The sequence below is a fragment of the Scleropages formosus genome, chromosome 20, assembly GCF_900964775.1.
Source record: "Scleropages formosus chromosome 20, fSclFor1.1, whole genome shotgun sequence".
Lineage (NCBI taxonomy): Eukaryota > Metazoa > Chordata > Actinopteri > Osteoglossiformes > Osteoglossidae > Scleropages > Scleropages formosus.
The window spans coordinates 888,666-905,758 of NC_041825.1; the positions used below are offsets into that span (position 1 = coordinate 888,666).

The 17,093-nt window shown below is 49.2% G+C and overlaps 2 pseudogenes; one reads left to right on the plus strand and one right to left on the minus strand.

The window, feature by feature from the left end:
- The first annotated feature begins 1,369 nt into the window (after positions 1 to 1,369).
- LOC108919099 (RAC-beta serine/threonine-protein kinase-like) lies at positions 1,370 to 5,411 on the plus strand (annotated as a pseudogene).
- A 1,044-nt stretch (positions 5,412 to 6,455) lies between these two features.
- LOC108919091 (alpha-2,8-sialyltransferase 8E-like) lies at positions 6,456 to 8,773 on the minus strand (annotated as a pseudogene).
- Between the last annotated feature and the right edge of the window lie 8,320 nt (positions 8,774 to 17,093).

The following is a 17,093-nucleotide window of genomic DNA, read 5'->3' on the forward strand; positions in this document are numbered from 1 at the left end:
CCATCACTGCCTACTCACAAGTGACATCCACCACCACTGTCCTTCCTCCAACACACAACATGCCTGGAAGCACTATGGTGTCCAGTACAAACTCACCAGCATCCAGCTTCAAGACCCTCCTTGTCATGTGCAGAGACACCATGAGTACAGAGGTGTACAGCAACCACCCTTTTCTCCTTCTGCTTCAGAGACATGTCCTTTCTCATGCTGGAAAAAAGCTCACTTTGTGAGGTTCTGTCAATGATTTTTACTCTGACTCGAGTCCCTTTACAGAACACTTCAATGTCTTCGATGAGTGTGGAGCCTTGGATTTGGCTGAACTTCACAGAAGCTTTACACAGTTTTGCAACAACCTTGTATACCAGAGAATGGGTGATCCCACCCCAATACTATTTATTTATTTTTCTGTTATCCTCGTTTTCATAATTCCTCATTTCAATTCCTTACAACATCCAGAATTTCAGTAGGACTCATTCATCCTCAGTGAAAGCCATCAGTCCCACAGTTCTGCTGCACCAACACGGCAAGACCTCTACCTGAGCGTTGAACATCGCCTCCTCTCCTCACCCCTCCACAGTTGCCATGTCCCCCTCAAGCTGGACAGTTTAAACTTCAAATGAAACCTCACACTGCAGTGACAGCAAGGTGAGGGGCCTCAAACTTCACCGTATTCCCTGCTGCTCATCTCAGAAAAGCACATCATAGGAGCAGTTCACAGTGAACGGGGCAACCAGACCTCCATCTCCCGAAGGATCTCATCAAGGTCCAGCCTCTGTGCCCTGAACACTCTCTCCCTGTTGGTAGAAGTGAACCTGAGCACCGACAGCAGACTCATCTCATCAGCAGTAGCATCACCAAATGCCCAGACTTGGACCCTGGTGCAGCACAGGGGACTCACAGGGGACCCACATCAGAAGTGTTTAGAACATCAGTCTGAGATAAATGTAATATTTACATTAATTCATTTAGCTGATGCTTTCCTCCTGTGTAACTTCCAGTAGCTGGTAACGTAATGGTTCGTGCCCCTACCTTTGGCCCTAAAGGTTGCAGGTTTGATCCCCAGCTCTGGCTGTATTACCCTTGAACAAGGAACTTACCCTAAATTGCTCCAGTAAAACAACCCAGCTGCACAAATGGGTAAGTAATTGTAGGGAGACTACCATTGTAAGTTGCTTTGGAGAAAAGCACCATGTAAATGTACGGGTACTGTGAGAAGAGTGTGCTATAAAAATTAAAAAAAAAAAATACTACAGCAGGAGGTGGAATTCAAAGCTGGGTCTCTTGAGTCCAAGGTGAGTGGCTCTAATCACTGTGCCACTTGCTTTGATACCACTTGTATCACCATCACTCGGGAGGCTGGGGAATGGCAATGAACATCTACCCCTGTGACCGCCTTCCTGGCCTTGTCCACCCAAAACTCAGGACACAAACCTTGTCGGCGCACACATTCCACATGGACCTGGTAAACCTCACACCCAGTCACTTAGAGGACACAGATATCTTCTTTTCTTGGACTGGACTGAGGAAGTGTTGGAGAAGGTGGGAGAAGAAAGTCTGGAACATCATGAATTTACCAAGTTTTTTTGATTCTGCGCTGGGACATATATTGCTGCATTATATCTTCCATGGCTCCACTGCAAACATATTGTTGTTTTATCTTTGTTAAACTGAAAGCACTTTGTAGCTAAGAGGCTTCTTTTCTGCAGCAGGTGTAGAGAATAATGTGTTTTATTGGGTTCCCTTTTTAAACACAGTTTTTGAACCATAGCCTTCCCGGGCAAGTGTGGTGGCGCAGCGGGTTTGGCCGGGTCCTGCTCTCTGGCGGCTGTGTGGTCCGAGTCCTGCGAGGGGTGCCTTGGGATGGACTGACGTCCCGTCCTGGGTGTGTCCCCTCCCTCTCCAGCCTTACGGCAAGTGTTGCCGGGTTAGGCTCCGGTTTGCCGCAACCCCTCTTGGGACAAGCGGTTTCAGACCGCGTGTGTCTTTGTACTAATGGAAGCAACTGACATCACGGCACGTTTTGTCTCCCACTTAGACGCTCAAGTTTGCTTTTCAAACCCGTGACCGACTGTGTTTGGTGATGGAGTACGCCAGCGGAGGAGAGGTGAGTCTCTCTAGTTCAGTTTCTCTGACAGACATGCGCACAGACCGAAACTGCACATTTAAAAGATAACAAAAGTGAATTTCTCCTCAGCTGTTCTTCCACCTGATAGGGGGTGCGGTGGCGCAGTGGGTTGGACCACAGTCCTGCTCTCCGGTGGGTCTGGGGTTCGAGTCCCCCTTGGGGTGCCTTGCGACGGACTGGCGTCCCGTCCTGGGTGTGTCTCCTCTCCCTCCGGCCTTGCGCCCTGTGTTGCCGGGTTAGGCTCCGGTTCCCCGCGACCCTGTATGGGACAAGCGGTTCTGAAAATGTGTGTGTGTGTTCTTCCACCCGTCACGAGAGCGGGTGTTCACAGAGGACCGAGCACGTTTTTATGGTGCAGAGATCCTGTCCGCACTTGAGTGCCTACACTCACGGAACGTCGTCTACAGGGACCTCAAGGTGAGTTTTGTGTATCTGGGTAAACAAGGCTTTAGCTTTGCCTTCCCTCTTGTTCTGAGTCCTTTTTTAACCACAGTCCCCTGAATTCTATCTCTCCTGTGCTTCAGTTGGAGAATCTCATGCTTGACAAGGATGGCCGCATAAAAATCGCAGACTTTGGCCTTTGTAAAGAGGGCATCACAGGCGAGGCCACCATGAAAACCTTCTGTGGAACTCCAGAATACGTGGCCCCCAGAGGTACCAGTTTTTTGTTTTGAACGCACTCCATGTGATACCTGTCATCACTTATACACAGATGCTGTAAATGAGCCATGTAGCAGGTAAGCAATGTAATGGTCATTAGTGTGATTTTCCATGTTACACCTGCTGTCCCCCCCAGTTGCTGGAGCACAGTGATTACGGACGGGCTGCGGACTGGTGGGGGCGAGGTGTGGCTATGTATGAGATGATGTGTGGCCGAGATCGTAAGCGCCTATTTGAGCAGATCCTAGTGGAGGACATCCGCTTCCCACGCTACCTGTCCGCTGAAGCCCAAGCGCTGCTGCTTGGCCTTCTCAAGAAGGACCCAAAGCAGAGGTGGGCATAGACAGGGAGTGGAGCCTTTTCTCCCAGAAAAGAAACTGATGTACTGTAGCTTTTAGCATAAATAAAATACTTGGGGTGGTGCAGTGGGTTTGGCTGGTGCCTGCTGTGTGGCGGGTCTGGGGTTCGAGTCCTGCTTGGGGTGGGGGGGGTCTCTGCCCCTGCATACAGTGAAGCGCATGTCTTTTTAAGGTTAGGATTGTAACCAAGTGTGACCTTATTCATACTGACTGTTACACCTTGTCTGATAGGCTTGGAAGCAGCCCTGATGATGCTACAGAAGTGATGAGACTCAGGTTCTTCATATCCATCAACTGGCAAGATGTCCTGCAGAAGAAGGTGAGAAATTACAATGTACAGAAAGAAACGAGACCGCGTTCAGCGGTTCAGAGTTGTCACCCGTTCTTCTCTATTTCTTCAGCTGATCCCGCCTTTCAAGCCCCACGTGACGTCTGTAACAGACACGCGTTACTTTCGAAGACGAGTTCACGGCACAAAGCATCACGGTTACACCCCCAGATAAGTGTAAGCGTGAGGTTGTGTGTATGGAGTCATGGCTTGTTGGAAAGTAGTGCAAGTAACAAGGTCTTGAGGCATCGCTGTCAGTTGTTGCGTCTGTCGACACACTGTCCAAACTGTCAAAACTTCAGTTGTATTGTTCTAATGTACGAATTCACTCACTGGAATCTCCTTAAATATACATTTCTTTCCTTCCAGTGCCATTCGCACGAAATCGAACCCCGAAAACCTATTTTAAGATGGGGTGAAGTTTCCTGTGGAACATTTTTAGCCCGTAGTTGCAGTGGTTGTGACTGTAACCTTATAAGACGAAGGTCGCTGGTTTGAGTCCTCTGAGCGCTACAGTAGCCTTGAACAAAGTACCTGCTTCCAGCTGGTACAGGGCCAATGGCCTGTCGTGTAAACAAACAGGTGACTCATCGAAAGCGACATGATTTACGGACGCAGCGGGAGCAGAAGCGAAGGAGGAAGAAGAAGAAGAAGCGGGGCTACAAGCTAAAGGCTACGCTGTGAGCAGAAACAGAAAGCAGTTCATAAAAAGTGTCCACAAAAGTTACGCTTTATGAAGAAGCATAAAGGTCAATAAGATAATTAGACAAGCTATATTATTCTTGTTGGTGACAGCGTCCGCTAACAGACCTACGGATACCGAAGATCGGTCGATGCGACGCGCACTTGTATACGTACAGTTAACAAAGGGTAAGAAAGCTGTTGGCTAAAAAAGAAAGGCATGGCTACGGCCCACATGGCGACTTATTCCTCACTAAGAGCACTTCACCATCGTCCGCTTTGAATGGTAACACAATGACTGATGGCTCAGCCGTTCTAGTGTCTCTGCTTTTGAAAAGGGGCTGGAATTAAATCGTGTTTTTGCTCTTTTCAACGCGGAGCTCCAAAGGGGATGGACGCTGGGCTCTCCGGAGGCATTTAAACACATACTCTGGTCTACAAGCTTACGTTCGGCTTGGTTTGTTTTGCCACACAACTTGGTCCTTTCAGGTCAAGGGTTCAGAATCTGCACGTGACAGATTACCCTAATATTAGGAAACTGCACACCCACTATTTATACAATTGCTGTCAATAAAAAAAGTAGTAATGAAGTTATCCAGTGTGAGATTTTCAGCTCACTACAAAGACAGCTGGTAGTGTAGGATCTAATTACCATCTTGTTTTCATAGTAAGTGATACACCATTTGGCAGCTGAACGGAAAAGCCTTGCAGACCACACTTTGAGAAGAAATGCTAGTTATGAACTCACAGCAAACTACGAAAATAAATTACCACCATCATTGTGTGTACAGAGAATACAATGTGTAAAAGGCCTGAGCACAAAAATGAAAAACGTGCAACGAAAATGTGTGTATTAGTGGGGCTGAACTTTTGCCAAAAGGGAAGAAAAAACGAAACGCTCGGCACTCGTAACAGTACTAACCTTGAGTGAGCGATTTTCCAAGGCTTGACCCTGAACCCCCCGCCACGGTTACCCACGGCCTTGGAGGCGACGGAGGCACTATTCCGGCAGGCATTCCGCCTGTACGGCCTACCTGAGGATATCGTGTCGGACCAGGGCCCCCAATTCACCTCGCGGGTTTAGAAGGCGTTCTGGAATATGCTGCAGGTGTCGTTGAGTCTCACCTTCGGTTACCAGCACCGGTCCAACGGGCAGGTGGAGCAGCTGCAGCAGGACCTCAGTCGTTTGATCCACAGCTACTGCGCCCATCGACAGCACCGGTGGACCCGATACCTGCCCTGGTCCAACCTGAGGTAGAGCATCCCATCCAAGAAGCTCAGTGCCCGCTTCATCGGCACCATCAAGGTCCTCCGCCAGGTCATACCTGTCTCCTACAAGCTTCGATCGCCCCCGCGCTACGTGTTCATCCCACCTTCCACGTTTCCCTGCTCAAGCCCTGTGGGACTTCTGTTGTCCCAGCGCCGACCCCACCGGTTGAGCCGATTCAGGTCGACAGGGCCCCGGCGCTCCTGGACTCCCGACGGCGGCGAAGGGGCCTGCAGTACCAGGTGGACTGGGAGGATTATGGCTCGGAGGAGCAACGTGGGGTGGCTGCGCGTGATATTCTGGACCCCATTCATATCGCTGATTTCTACAAGACCCATCTGGACCGTCCACGCCATCCTCCCTCCAACTTCCGGTCTCAGTAAGGAGGTGGTTCGTAAGTACGGGTCGTACGCAAGTCGGACGTTCGTAACTCGAGGACTGCCTGCATACATACAACATAGTGTAGTGCAGCATAGAACAGAGTATAGCATAAACGCAGTGTACTGTAGTATAGTATGGTATAGAAAAAATTGTGCGTGCGCTTGACAAGATGCATCTGCTGTTCTTTACTCATCTAATATTCAGTGGAGAAACGAAAAAGATCAGAAATGAAGCTTTTCCGTAATGACAGATCGTTTCTGTGGTTCTTCGCAGTTTTCCATTAGGGCGTTGAGAGCAATTATCAGTTGCATTAAGCTGTACGAGAGGCAGCTAAGAAATGATAATGAAAACCAAGAAACATGGCAAACGGTTTCAGAAAATTTCCAATATTTATTAAAAACAGTAAAATAATTTTAAACTTAGTCCACCGTAAGAAGAAAGTAATGCACAGTAATAGCATTCCATATTTAATTCCCTTCAACATCCACTAAATTTATAGCCTTTTGATAACCTTCAAATATCTAACACTAATGACAAAGGACACTTGAGACAAGAGAATATTTTTTAAAAACCTTTCCAACTGATTCACTCATAGCCATTTGCCCAGCCATAACAATACCTCCCTATCAAGAAGCTTGGAGCCACTCATGTCTTCTCACTCTGCCGCTTCCAGGAGCCATCGGTGTCGCAGCCCATTTTGTTGGCAGTGCTATTCGTGCGCTTTCACCCGCAGCCCTGAAGACGTCCAGCGCACAGGAGAGAGGGTCCCACCAGCCACAACACGCAACCAGGGCAATGTGGGCCAGTTGCAAGACCCGAAGCTCCTCACAACAGCTGCCAAGCGGCTCGGGAAGGGCTCAGACACGGACGCTTGGGCACACGGAAGTTGAGAAATGCACCAGTGGGGAGACGGCGCATGGCTTCAAAAACGCCTTTAGGGCTCAGAGCGGCTGACGTCCGCTCAGCCCGCAGCCCATTCCACGCTTGCCTAGGTGTAACCTGAGCGCTCCTTGGCTGTGCAGCTGCGGAAGGTTCCCGAACTCCGCAGGTACCGTCGTGCACGTTCGGCATAAATGGCTGGTCGTCGTAGTAATGGTTGGCGAGGGACCTGCTGCTGCTGTATGGGTGCCACTTGTAGGCCCAGAAGTCATAGAGGTTCACTTGAGCGCAGTGCTCCAGGGCCAAGCTGACCAGGATAAATCCAGTGCTGAGCCGTGCGACCCGCAGGCCGCGGTGCTTCCGGAACTCTGCCGGGCTCCGCAAGTACACCGGATTGAGGAAGGCCGGCCGGACACGGCTCCCAAACTCCTCCGGCGCGTAGACGGCACGCAGACGGCACGCAAGGAGACGGGCAAGTTCCGCGTGTAGGAGAAGGCAGGCAGGAGCAGCAAGGAACCCTCGCGCTGTCCCACGTAGAGCACAAATGGACGTCGGCGATCCTTCAGCCCATGAAACCTCGTTGTGAGCGGAGGGACCAAAAAGAGAAGAGCGCAAGTGAAGGGCGGGCCGGAGCGCTCGAGGACAGCAGCCCGTCTGGCCGGGAATCCGCCGCGAATGCTGCGAATGACACCGCACGAAGGCGACGAAAAGCTCGTGGCGCCAAAGCACCTTCGGCACATGCGCGTCGCTCACTTGTTCAAGAGAATGCTGGGATCGGCCGTCACCATATTTGTTTTGTTGCCCACATCTTTCCTATAGTCTTCGCCGACAGGAGGAAGGTCGCACCTGGGAGGCGAGAAAGCGATGCCGTTGTTCTGCGGCGTTTTCGACATCGAAAGGCTGCTGCGCTCGCCTCTGTCGTCTGGTAAAGGGAACGGCGCCGTACCTCGGGACCGGCTGCGCAGAGTCGATCGCCTCACCGCAGCTGCTGTTGAGCAGGATGCCTCCGTTACCCACCACAGAACATGTCTCCCAAGTCACACTGGGAAATGGATGCTCCTGCAGGAAACAAGGCCTCGCGGCGTCTGCGCTCCCGCTGTCCGGACATCACACTCACAGCCCAACAGGCAGAATCACAAACGTTTCAGGCAAACCTGTCACTCTAAATTGCCTTTAGCGTGCGCACGTGCGTGCGTGTCCGCGCGCTCTGCAATACATCGCCTCATTTTTAACCCCGCGCTGCACTCGGCTGGATGGGGGAAACTGGCTGAGAGCGCCAAAAGCACACGTTTGTCTACACACACTGCGCTGTACTGTTTGCACACAGCTGATGTACAGTCAGCTGTCCATTGTGATCTAGGTACCGGGCTGAAGGCACAATCGTGTTGGATTCCGCTTGGCCTCGGCACAACAGAGCAGCGGAATGAATACAAGCAGAGTGGAAAAAAAGACATTATTCGCAGTTATGAATTAAGTAACGTTCTGCTGCACAAAAGGGAATTCCTTTTGCTTACCATAAATAACAGTAAAAATCCAACTCTTCCTATAGAGTTCATGATATTATCACTGTTTTCCCATCAAAGTTGTTTGCTAACATTAAGGTATTCTTGAGAAGCTTCTGTAAATCTCATCTTCATAAAAATAAAGAAAATCCTCTCATTTCAATGGTAAAATTATTGATTTCCAAACTTTAAATCTTTACAAAGACACAACGGGGCAGCTGGTAGTGTAGCAGGTAGCTCTGTTGCCTCTAGACCCAAAGGTTGTAGGTTTGAGGTCCACCTGCAGATGTAGTACCCTTGAGGGAGGTACTTATCCTAAAATCACTCCAGTGAAATTACCCTGTTGTAACTTTCTTAACTTTGCTTTGGAGAAAAGCTTCAGTTAAATGTATCACGATACACTTATAACCGATGCTTCTCGGTACGAAAAACACAAAATGACCTGAAAATACTAACAAAGTTACTTAATGCCAAAGGAAGGGTTACTGTGACAAGTGCGGAGTGAGTGGAAACGCCGAACGCAGGTGTGGTGGCGAAATGGAACAAAACTACGACACGGACACCATCGTTGATCGGGGAGCTTCACGACATCCTCCCGTTTCCATCATGAGTTCCCTCGCTGTCGTCCTCACCACGGAAATATGACACAGCCCTTAAAAATGAGCTACATTTAGACAACGAGGCCACTGGCGTAGGAATTGCGGGCCCCATAAAAGAAGACTGAGCACCGCCCCCCTTAGAAATAAAGTACGTTTGAAGACATCCCAACTTGGGGACCGGGTGAGGGTAACCCGGGGGGGTCCCTGTGAATGAAACTACAGCTATATAATTCAATCATTTGCTCGTGCTGGTTTCTGGGCGGCTCGCGGAACCTCCCGGAACTTAAGGGACACCGGAGGCGCGGCCCTCCGTTGGCGTGGAGCCCTAGAATCGTCTCCACCGGTCAACCCAGCGGAGACCGCCCTGCTCCTCCAACTACCAAAAACAAGGACAAAAGTACAAATAAACTTGTAGAAGCACAGTTATAAGTTCAGTGAATAGAAAAGGCAACGCACAAGGTGTGCGTGTCACTCCGACCCCCCCACGTCCTCCCCTCTTCGTGACTTTGAGCTCAGAAATGAGCCACGGTCGGAGACGGCGGCCCTTCTGAGAAAGGGAGGAGAGAGCAAAGCGAACCACGTGACAGTCACGCGTCATCGGTGCACGTTAAGAGACGAGGGGAGGAAAAGAGCGACACGAAACAGGACTTGTGGCGAAATGTTGCGCCTTTCTGTGTTGTATCAGGATTCTGTGAGGTGGGATGCTAAGGCACATACTACTGTACAGAACCTCAAATGTCTACACTGAAAAACTCGTTATTTATTTTATTGTATCTCATTTAGGTGTGGGGTGTGTTCAGCTTGTGTCTAGTCATAGTCACATTATCACGTGTTTCAACAGAATTTATAGTAAGTACGTACGGAAGGTGTAGTACGGAACCTCCTTTCTCTGTGGCCAGTTGGCTTACTTTAGAACTTCACTAGCTAGTACGGTTCTTGCAGTAATTTAATGCGTCGCTAAACTTGCACTTTCTTGTTGCCGTGTCTCCTGATCCGTCGTTTAAAGCTCTGCGTCAGCGTGTGAGAAGAGCGCTCTAATAAAATGAAGCAAACGGAAGTGAACGCAACTGCGCCGCTGTCCTCGGACACACGCCGGACGCCTCTGCTTTACAGCAACACAAATGAGCATTTTGCCGCAGGACTGTAACGTGGGCCACGCCCCAATTTCCGGGGCGCATCCACCTGTTCCCTCCTAAAACTGCGAATATCATTAAATAAACTATCTTTTACCATCGTTTATAACAACAACAACCTCACGAAGTGATGGAACAAATTTCAATCTAATCAACGTTCTGCGCAACACCACTGTGTTCGTTCCCCAGAGCAGACACACCACGTCACGTCCGGCTCGGGCCGGGGGCCGCGACTGCCGAAATGAAGGTACGAGGAGGGCCCCCCATAGAGGGATGTCTGAGATGTGGCTGCTCCCTCTGAAGTTTTATACTTACTCAGTCCTAAATTAAACGGAAATTAATGTTTCCTCTATGAGAGCTGCACCTCGGCTCAAGTTCCCCGTCCAGCTGTGACGTTTGCGAGTTTCGATTGTGGCCACGGGTGTCGGGCACAGCGGATGCCACCCACCCTGCACAAGCAAAGACCCGAATAGCAACATGCATCATTACAGTGAAATGCATTCTGGTTACCTGCGGTCATTCTGGCTACCTAACAGCTGTTAAATCATAGATAAAACTGGTCCCGATCAATAGGCTGCACACACAAAGGTTATTTCCTCGTGCTGCGAAAGAGGTTCATTTTTTTCAAATCATGCATTCAGCACCATGCACTGTGTGTGTGCCTGCAAGTAAGAACCTGGAGAATGAAGATGAAATAAAATAAGAACACAGTAATTCCCTTGATCTAGGTTGCTAACAATAGGTCATTGCTGTGGTGTCCCTGTTGCGAAATACTCCTAAGTACTACGGTAGGATGAGCGACTGTGGTGCGACTGAGCAAACCAACCTGTGATCGTAGCCTTACGCTGCTCTGTGACCCTCTGTAACAAACGCAAAGGTTCTGCAGTTCGTATCTCCAAGGAGGAAGAATTTCCCGAGAGCTTGAAATGTCCCTCAGCTTTTTTCAAACGCTTTTTTCAAACGCTTGCAGCTGTGACTTTAATAAGACTGTTACGTGTCATCGCTCGTTTCCAGAAGCAATCTGTGATCACCGCTGCATGTATCACATTCTCACCTGTGCAGTGTGGTGTTGCCAGGTGAGGTTGGCTCTGCACCCTTATGAGGTGGATGGGGGGGACTTTGTAATCTCGGGGGGGGGGGGAAATCAGCGGTAATGATTGGTTAGCATTCAGATGTAATGGCCATGTATCCATCGTCAACAACTGCTTGTCCCAGGCAGGGGTAGCGGTGAGCCAAGGCATCGCCTGGCAACACAGGGCACAGGGCCAAGGGGGGAGGGGACACACTCAGGACGGGATGCCAGTCCATCACAAGGTACCCCAAGCGGGCTCAAACCCCAGACCCACCCCATAGCCTGCTGCGCCACCGTACCCCACGTACATAATGTATCATTTTTAATACATATTGCTCGGAGGTTCTCGCTTCTGGGTCCGTTGTGGTGGAATGACCTTCCCCTGTCACTCAGAACTGCGGAAACTCTGTTTTCAAGAAGGGTCTGAAAACCCACCTTTTACCCAAAAACCACTTTGCCCAAGATCTCCTCAGATTATCTATGGTGTAACTGTTCACACATCGTAACTCCAGAAGCACCCCCAAATACAACCTTTATTTAGCCATTACTCTGGTATTGTACTTGCTCATTTGTGAATCTTATATTTAAAAAAAAAAAAAGAAAAAAAAATTGCAGGATTTGTCCATCCTGTGTCTTACGCACCTACTCGAATGATGAACCTCGGTGCAGCAAGTGGAAGGTAACAAACTAGGTTTGCTTGAGACTTTCATGTCTGCAGCAATGTCTCCTTTTCTCAATGTAATGCATAAATTGTACTTTTGCTGAGATGTACGTCGCTTTGGACAAAAGTGTCTGCTAAATGAATAAATGGAAATGTAAATGCACTTAATCACATGTCTGTGCCACACCCATGCCATCGCAATAATCAGATACACCTGGACCCGGCAAGATAAAAGGCAAAAACAAACCGAGAAGGATGTGGAACCTTGATTCGCCGACCCAGCCAGCGCACTTGCTTGAGTCAACCTGCTCCTCGCTTTCATCCTCGTCCCCAGTCCACCGCCCAACTCCCTCTCCCGTGACCCCTACCTTCCTGTGTTTTGATCCGTGTTTTCGTGTCTTGACCTATCGCCTGTATTTACCGACAACGATTCTGGATTGCCTAATAAACGACGTTTGCAGTACGAAGACCCACGCCTGTCCCCGACCACGGTTCCTGTCCTACCTCGCAAACTCCTGTGTGCTCCGCGATTGAGTCCGTCTCCTACTTCCGGACGAGAACAATGGCAGTCTGTATCTAATTGTCTCTTCCTGCTCATGTAATGAACACATTGTATTTTCTACGAGATGTTCGTCACTTTGAGACAAGTGTCTGATAAATGAATACATGTAAATATTGTCTCTTCAGAAAAGGCAGGAAAAAAAATTTATTCATTTTCCCAAAAGCAACTTACAGTGTTACTGACACAATCATTTATCCTTTGATATACCCTGGTAATTTGGGGTAAGTACCTTGTTGAAGAGTACTACAGCTGGAGGTCGAATTTGAATTCACAGCCTTTGAGCCCAGGGGGCAGAGCGGAAACCGCTACCTTGCAACAAACGATTGCAAAGTGTCTATTGTACGAATTAGGCATTTAGATGCAATATTGTAACATTTTCATTATTTCATTTCGCAGAGGCTTTCCTCCAAAGCGACGTACATCTCAGAACAATACAAGAAGTGCATCACATCCACAGAAAGAGGGTTAGATGAATAAATGCGATTTGACTAGTCAATTTGTCCCATTTCACCATGTGAACCAGTGTGCATCATACAAGTCGATCACAAGAGGTTTTTTTTTCCCCATTTTTAACACATACCCCACATATACATATTTATCAAGCACTTAAAAGATCAGGGAACAAGCGAGTCAGAACGAGCTGTCTTTTGAGACTCTTCTTAAATGTTGAGCAGGATTCAGCAGTTCTGAGGTCTGGATGTTATGCAGGACCGGGTTGTGGATTCGATATGTTGAGAGAAAGAGACATTCGTCAAACAATTCAGGCTAAGTATTTTGCCCAAGGAGCAGGACTCAGAGCAGTGTCTCTAATGACAGCACCACTGTGGCAACTTGGATTCAAGTACATTTACTTATCAATCAGACACTTTTCTCCAAAGTGCCTTGCAATGAACTCTATGCAGTGTTATCAGCTCACACCCCTTATTCACCAAAGTGACTTACACTGCTAATAGAGTGAGTTTACCAGTGTAGACCAAGCACTAAACCCTTCTCCAAACTGGACCTAAGATCATGGAGAAAAGCATCAGCTAAACAAATAAATGTAAACTGATGGGAGCGAGCAGGGACACACGGCGAGCGCTACGGAGATACCGTGTCGAACCCCAAGCGGAGTATCTTCTTTTTTAAAAGAAGTTTTACCTTCTGCTTTCTACTTTGCCCTTTCGGTCTCAAACACACTTCCTACTTTGAACTACTAAACTTCACCACTTTCCCGCAAATGCCAGCAGTTTTTCCTTCCAGTGACCCCACCCAGAATTCCCTGCGCTCTCCTCTGTTGCTTTTTCTTTGCATCATCACTACAAAGAAACAGAGACATAAACGTAAAGACAAAACCGATCTGTATCGGTGCAGTGAGATGTGCCACATCGAGCTTGATTATTCAAAGAGTATTTGCAAAAGACTACGAGTTGGAAATGATATGGTGGTTATCACAGCAACACACCCCCCAATGGAGCACACTTACACACACACGCACACACAGCATCCTCTGCCCCTGCTTACCACACCTTCCTCTCACTCACACACACACACACACACACACACACGCGCCTCTTTAGAGTGAGCAAACAGTTAAGCAACATACCTGCTAGACCCAATCCCCACCCAGTTATAAGAGGACAGTTTCCAGTTTCCTATGGGAGTCCAAAGACACACATGCACAAGCCTTGATCATGTTACAGTTAAAGTTACAGTTCTCAGCCAGGTGCGCGCGCTACTTTTTGTATCAGGTGTTGCGCGTGCGGCACATGCGGGGCGCCCTACGTCCGCGTGAGGAGCTCATGGAAAAGGCTGGAAGAAGCAGTCAGCGATTCGCCACCAAGTCGCTCTCAGACCTGAACACTCTTCCACGAGGGGTAAATTTATAGTAAAACGTGATCGTTTCCCCAACCGTCCGAATCGAAAGTCTCTCCCCCAGCGCAAAGGACGGGTTCCGAGCCCAACTTGTTCCGAAACGGCTCCAGTTTACACACACTTCCGAGGCAAAGGCAAGGTAAGGTAAGGTAATTTAAAAAAGTGTTTTCCACCGTGCAGCCGCTCCGTAAGGGGGATCAGAGCGCGCGCGGGGAGCCGAACCGGAGCGGCTCCGCTACCGCCCTCCTTCCCATGTGTCTTTGCGGGAAGCCCGAACTGCCCGTGGTGTGTGTGTGTGGGGATCCGCCCTCGGCACGTCAGGCCCACTCAGGGTCACGTCCCCTAACCCAACAGTTATCGATCAGTGTGTCCCCCCCCCCCCAACAGTTATCGATCAGTGTGTGTCCCCCCCCCAACAGTTATCGATCAGTGTGTGTGTCCCCCCACAGCAGGCTGAGAAAAACAAGAGCAGCGCTCATCTTTCGCCGACGTATCAGCATCGCTCGTGTCCGCCCACCTCTCCTCTCCTCTCCTCTCCTCTCCAGCTCCTGGTCCCGGCCGAGTGGACCCGCAGCATCCCCAGCGCTTCTACATCGTCCTGTCGCCTCCCATGATGCGTGCATTCCTGCCCCCGGCCGTCGCCCTGCTTCTTTCTAACGCCCGCCTTCAATCTCGGACTCGAAGACACACACACACACACACACACACACACACACACACACACTCGGGACGAGGACAGTGACTGCGACTGCGCGGACTGCCGCTGTCCAGGCTTCGGACGTCTTGCGCGCGTCGGTCCGCGCAGCTCCGCGGCCGCACGTGGACTCGGTTTCCTTCTCGGAACTTAGTTTTACCGTCGCTGTCGCTACACCGAAATAGATACTGACGCACAGTGGTACACAAGCAAGGGTAATAAAAAGTCTGCTGAAAATATTCCATAACTTTGCTTTCATCATCATCATGCATTTTGCACTTTGACGAATTAAAAGTAGCAGCAAGAATCATGGATAACAGCGAATAATCCAGAATCTCTCAAAAACCGTAATCCGCAAAGTTTGGGTTACGATGACAGCCTACTGTGAAGTCCTCATTTCTTCACACACAAATATTAAGGATTTCCCACCTCGAAACAAGAATCGTTCCAGGGAAATTGGGAGCCTTCATTCACTCACTCACTCCGTACTTCATAATTCATTCATTTTGCGAGGCGTTTCTCAAAGGGCCTCACAGTGTTCATCTTCCTGCTCTTTCCGATCCATTCACACAGCGGGGTAATTTTTACTTCGGCAATCAGGGGCGAGTACCTTGCTGAAGGGTACCACACCAGGCTGGAGATGGGATGCGAACCTGCCACCTTAGGCCAAAAGGCATTAGTTCTAACCGCTCAGCTAGCAGCTGTCCGTAGTGGCTGCTAAGTTGTGCTCTTCATTCATTCCCTAAAGAGTCCGTTACTTGATTGACTCATTGATTAACTGCGCCCCTGGATCAAAGCTTCCAGATCCGTGTGATATCAGCGCTGCGGACACCGTGTGTCACGTCGCACGCTGCATTTCCACGGACGCTCCTGCGGGTGGCGCTGTGGCCCCTCAGCGCAACGAAAATGTGCGAACGCGTGATGAAAAACTTGTCAAAAATTTCCAGCCGTTTCCTTCGGATCAAACCTGTGTGCGGTGCTGGTGCAGCGCATTGAGACCTGGTAGTGTGCCCAATTTACCACCTGTGGACAACTCTCAGGAACTGAGGACAGTGTAGGAATTTCTAAAATCAACACTTTGACTTGAGTCAAAAAGGTTAAGAAATTAAAGAGCAGCAGCAGCGGGACTTGTTAGTTTGAGGGACATCGGTCCAGTGCCAAAATGTTCCTCCTCTAAAAGCAGGTTTACGGAAATGAAGTTGCGTGGGACGTCCAACAACGAGCGAGTGATGAGGGACAGTGGAGCAAGAGGCACCGTTGTAAAGTTCACAAGTGTTTGTCTCCCTCTTACCACCTTAAAATAGACTTTGTACAAATGACCTCGTCATCTGTCGAAGAAATGGAGAGTAAAGCAAAGTAAGACAATTTGCCTTACTACTTTCATCAGAACGATGACAGCGTGCAGCGCCAAGAGCAACAGCACCGTTTGGCAGTCAGTAAGACCTGTTCCGAGACAAAGCGTCCACGCAGTCCTCAACGTGCGACTTGGCCGTACCATCAACCTTACTATTTGACGTTCGCTCGTGACGTCTAAGGACGAACGAGACCTGCCGCGTGGTAACGTTAACCGCGTTTTTCTTCTTTTTCTTAATTCACGAACAGCGCAGGGTCACACCACCGCACAGGTAGAGACTGTACACTGAGGGACTGCAGCTGTGGCCACGTAGCGCTTTCTAGTAACTTCCAGAAGGCTGTCCAGCCATTCCGCAATTCCTTAGAGCCGTCACGCAAATCAAATCGCACATCTCCAAACTACACGTGTCGAATACAACGAACGTTTCGGATAAAGACGGAGACCTTAACGCTCTCGGGTAGCGCGAGGCCGACTCCACGGCCACCCGGAGAGAATCCGCTCCGGCCTGGAACCGTCAGTCGTGTTTAAAATCTCATATTCGGTACCGAGGCGCCGGCCTTCGCTTTCACTTGACGAAGCTCGGAGTTTCATTTTGGGTCTTTTACCGTTCCAGACAAGTCAAGAAACCAAGGTGTCTGATTTAATTTAATGTAATGTAAAAAGTTAGCCGACAGCTAGCAGGGTATATTTTGGAATAGGTATAGCAGGCGAGGTAAAACATTCATTCGGACGACATTAAATCTACCAAAAGTTGAATAAGGCTGAGGTCCACAAGAGCAGATCCTCTTTACTCTTGTCATGAATAGTTGGTATCTAGAAGTTGACTAAGATGAGGAGTAACAAATTCCTAGTAGTGGTGCAAGGCAAAATGATCAGGAGTGAGGGTGGTGGAAGGAAGAGGATGAATAATCAAAGTGGTGAAATTTGCCTGGATTTTTGGCTGCACACTGTAGTGCTGGAAGGAGGCAAGAAGCTCCATATA